We start from the raw sequence: 5,000 nt of genomic DNA, 5'->3' as shown, positions 1-5,000 counted from the left end.
AGAAATGGCAGACGAGTTAAACCGTTACTTTGGGTCTGTCTTCACTGAGGAAGATACACACAATCTCCCAAATGTTCTAGGGGCCGGAGAACCTAGGGTGATGGAGGAACTGAAGGAAATCCACATTAGGCAGGAAATGGTTTTGGGTAGACTGATGGGACTGAAGGCTGATAAATCCCCAGGGCCTGATGGTCTGCATCCCAGGGTACCTAAGGAGGTGGCTCTAGAAATAGTGGAAGCATTGGAGATCATTTTTCAATGTTCTATATAGATTCAGGATCAGTTCCTGTGGATTGGAGGATAGCAAATGTTATCCCACTTTTTAAGAAGGGAGGGAGAGAGAAAACGGGTAATTATAGACCAGTTAGTCTGACATCAGTGGTGGGGAAGATGCTGGAGTCAATTAGAAAAGACGAAATTGCTGAGCATTTGGATAGCAGTAACAGGATCATTGCGAGTCAGCATGGATTTACGAAGGGGAAATCATGCTTGACAAATCTACTGGAATGTTTTGAGGATGTAACTAGGAAAATTGACAGGGGAGAGTCAGTGGACGTGGTGTACCTCGACTTTCAGAAAGCCTTCGACAAGCTCCCACATAGGAGATTAGTGGGCAAAATTAGGGCACGTGGTATTGGGGGTAGGGTACTGACATGGATAGAAAATTGGTTGACAGACGGAAAGCAAAGAGTGGGTATAAATGGGTCCCTCTCGGAATGGCAGGCAGTGACCAGTGGGGTACCGCAAGGTTCGGTGCTGGGACCCCAGCTATTTACGATATGCATTAATGACTTAGACGGAGGGATTAAAAGTACCATTAGCAAATTTGCAGATGATACTAAGCTGGAGGGTAGTGTGAATTGTGAGGAAGATGCAATAAGGCTGCAGGATGACTTGGACAGGTTGTGTGAGTGGGCGGATACATGGCAGATGCAGTTTAATGTAGATAAGTGCGAGGTTATTCACTTTGGAAGTAAGAGTAGAAAGGCAGATTATTGTCTGAATGGTGTCAAGTTAGGAGGAGGGGGAGTTCAACGAGATCTGGATGTCCTAGTGCATCAGTCAATGAAAGGAAGCATGCAGGTACAGCAGGCAGTGAAGAAAGCCAATGGAATGTTGGCCTTCGTAACCAGAGGAGTTGAGTATAGGAGCAAAGAGGTCCTTCTACAGTTGTAGCGGGCCCTGGTGAGACCGCACCTGGAGTACTGTGTGCAGTTTTGGTCTCCAAATTTGAGGAAGGATATTCTTGCTATGGAGGGCGTGCAGCGTAGGTTCACTAGGTTAATTCCCGGAATGGCGGGACGGTCGTATGTTGAAAGGCTGGAGCGATTGGGCTTGTATACACTGGTATTTAGAAGAATGAGGGGGGATCTTATTGAAACATATACGATAATTAGGGGATTGGACACATTAGAGGCAGGAAACATGTTCCCAATGTTGGGGGAGTCCAGAACAAGGGGCCACCGTTTAAGAATAAGGGGTAGGCCATTTAGAACGGAGATGAGGAAGAACCTTTTCAGTCAGAGAGTGGTGAAGGTGTGGAATTCTCTGCCTCAGAAGGCAGTGGAGGCCAGTTCGTTGGATGCTTTCAAGAGAGAGCTGGATAGAGCTCTTAAGGATAACGGAGTGAGGGGGTATGGGGAGAAGGCAGGAACGGGGTACTGATTGAGAGTGATCAGCCATGATCGCATTGAATGGCGGTGCTGGCTCGAAGGGCTGAATGGCCGACTCCTGCACCTATTGTCTATTGTCTATTGTCTATAATCAACCACTTTATTTTGCCCGTCTTTGTGACTCCTCTTTGACACGTCGATCACCGCTGAGGCTGTTTTACCTGTTTCCCCTATGTACCGTAAGGTACACTCCTTACATTGAACTGCATACACCCCATTATTTCGCTCACGGGTTATCCTCTGTGCTATCCAGTCTCTCCTGTCACCCTGTTCTATGTTTTTGTCTATTACCCAGTGGGAGCAGGCCCCATATTGACATTAATTTGTAACCCTACTGCTCCCCTCGTCTGCTGGTTTTATCACCATCTCATGTTTATCCCTCAGCTCTGCCGTGGTCTCCCTCTCTTTTTTTCTGGTGAGGTTCGGCCTATCCTTTGTCATGGGCATATCCCAGGCTGTTTTAGTAACGTTCTTTTAAAACGTGTCGTGTTTGTTTGGCTTTACCCACGTTCCAGCATTAGAGGCCAATTTTTGCAATGTTTCCTGGGTGGGATTTGCCGGTTTTACAAATGGTGTCACTATCTCACCCTGCTTCCTGATACCCTTATGGGGTCGGCTCTGTTCTTGCAGAACCCTCGGGTGGTGCAGAGTCTGGGCCTTGTTATCAATATCTTGCCCTGCTTCCCGATACCCTTGCGGGTTCGGCTCTGTTCTTGCAGATCCCTCAGGTGGTGCAGAGTCTGGGCGGCATCGTCACCCAGCACACCGACGCCCACTGAAAATTACCCACGCACAGTGCGCGCCTGGAGCGGCAGTAGTTCAAACTACCCCTACCCCTACCCCTACCCCTACCGCTACCCCTACCCCTACCCCTACCCCTAACCCTAACCCTAACCCTAACCCTAACCCTAACCCTAACCCTAACCCTAACCCTAACCCTAACCCTAACCCTAACCCTAACCCTAACCCTAACCCTAACCCTAACCCTAACCCTAACCCTGACCCTAATGCAGGCAGAGTTATTTATAAAGTGGCCCAGACTCTGCACCACCTGAGGGTTTTGTAACAGAACCAACCCCATAAGGGTTTCAGGAAGCAGGGCAAGATATTGATAACAAGGCGCAGACTCTGCACCACCTCAGGGTTCTGCAAGAACAGAGCCGACCCCATAAGGGCATCAGGAATCAGGGCAAGATATTGATAAAATGGCCCAGACTCTGCACCACCTGAGGGTTCTGCAAGAACAGAGCCGACCCCATAAGGGCATCAGGAAGCAGGGCAAGATATTGGTAACAAGGCCCACGGGGAAGGCGGCATACTTTGGGGTTATTTTGTAGTGAGTTTTGAAGGCATGTGCTAGTGTTACGCATACCGAGGGCGCGCAAAGTTCGGCGCGCCCGGGCCAAAACGCCTCTGCTGGCCGCGGCCGAGTCGGCCGACGGATTGCCACGGACTTGCTTGACGACCTGTCACTCTCCGTGCATCGGTTGCACGCCCGGTTCGTCCTTTCCATTTGTTTCATGATGTACACGCGGCAGGCGGAATATTTTAAAAGCACTGTTCTGTTCGAAGTGCACAATGGCCGTTGGGGCAATGCAACTGGGGGTCGGTCGACCGGCTGACGACGCCTGCCTGCCGATTTGGTTCACGATGTCCCCGCCGAAGGCGGCATACTTGAAAGTACTGCCGTTCGCGGCGCGCAATTTGCAGGGGGGAGGAATTGTTAGTGGACGTCTGTGTGCTGGGTGACGATGCTTGCCGACTTGGTTCATGCCGTCCACGCCGAAGACGGCGCCGTTTAAAGTACTGCCGCTCGAGGTGCACAATTTGCGGGGGAATTGTTATTGGGCGTCGGCGTGCTGGGTGACGATGTGGAGATGAGGAACGCCGAGCCAGATCTATCTTATTTGTTTGCTTGGGCCACTGGACTTTGCATGGGCTTTGCATCATTGTGTGCTACGTTAAATCACGGCCAATTGAGTGAGTATTTTTTATTCAACCACTCTATTTTGCCCGTCTTTGTGACTCCTCTATGACACGCCGATCACCGCTGACGTGTTAATCTGCGTGTTAGGTATCTCGGGGGTCAGTTGGACGGACAGATGTGTAAGGGTTTTGTTCGGAAGGATCGTTGAGTGTAAACGGTGAACGGGGGTTAAAGGCCCTGAGGTTTCAATCCTCTAAAGAATGTAAAAGGTCTGACGCGTTAGCTAGCAGCTAATGAGGTGAACCTAGCAGCTAATGAGGCTCTCTCTCTCTCACGGCCCCGGGACTCCCTCCCTCCCTCCTCCCTCTTGGAACCCTCCCTGCGTGGGGGGGGGGCACGAAGAAAAAGAGGGTATAAGAAGAATCCAGTGGAAGGAGTAGGGACTGGGGGCGAGGTCAGACAGCCTATCCGGCTAATAAAGCATCATGAGGTTAGGTATAAACTCTGATGACTGCATAAACTCGCCCCTAATGGGGGGGGGGGGGGCACTCTCTCCCCCACCCCTCTCTCCCCAGTGCCACTCCCTCCGACCCCCCCCCCACTCTCTTCGTGTCGCTGGGCCCGCCCGGCACGGCCCCGAGGATCACTCCCCGCGCGGCAACGGGACACCGGGTCGCCGGGCCCGCAGGGTCGTCAGTCGGGCGGGGGGGGGGGAGGGTGGCCATGCCAGCAGCAGGAGAGGTTTCCAACGAACCCGCGACCGCAGCAGGACCGCCCTCGGCAGACATTTGGACCCAGCGGGTCCGTTCGGGATGGTTGCCGGGCCCGCAGCAGAGGTTTCCTTCCACCCAACGGGGGGGGGGGGGGGGGGGGGGGCGGGGCTGCCCATCTTCCCGCTCGAAGCAACGGCCTCACCCTAACGGCCTCACCCTAACAACCCTCACCCTGACCCTAAACCGCTCGGTTCATGACTTCTCTCCGTTTGGTTCATGAATTCGCCATTTAGTTCACGACTTCTCCTGTTGGTTCCTGACTTCTACCTCGTGGTTCGTGATTCCGGCGGGTAGGTGGGGTGCCCGGATACTCTCGGCGAAAGGTGTTCAAGTGGCAACGGCGGTCCCGTAGATAAGACGGGTTCGGATGCTCGAGCGTGTCGAGTAAGCGCCGGATCGGCGCCGGGCGCCCCCGGCCGGCTGGCTTGCCCCCCCCCCACCCCCCCCCCCCCCCCTGGCGGCAGAAACGTGTATCGCGCCAGTGCCGCCGCTGAGGTCGAGATTGGCCGCCTCGACCGTTCGAAGCGTCGCAATTCCGGCGGGACTTCCGAACGCTCGTACCGCCAAGTCAGCCGCGACATTCGAGAATTGCACTAAGTCCGAAAGCTGGCGTCGCTTCTTTTTTGC

The sequence above is a fragment of the Rhinoraja longicauda genome, unplaced genomic scaffold (assembly GCF_053455715.1).
Source record: "Rhinoraja longicauda isolate Sanriku21f unplaced genomic scaffold, sRhiLon1.1 Scf000200, whole genome shotgun sequence".
In the NCBI taxonomy this organism is placed as follows: Eukaryota; Metazoa; Chordata; class Chondrichthyes; order Rajiformes; family Arhynchobatidae; genus Rhinoraja; species Rhinoraja longicauda.
The sequence above is the reverse complement of the archived record's forward strand: the minus strand, read 5'-3'. Positions refer to the sequence as shown.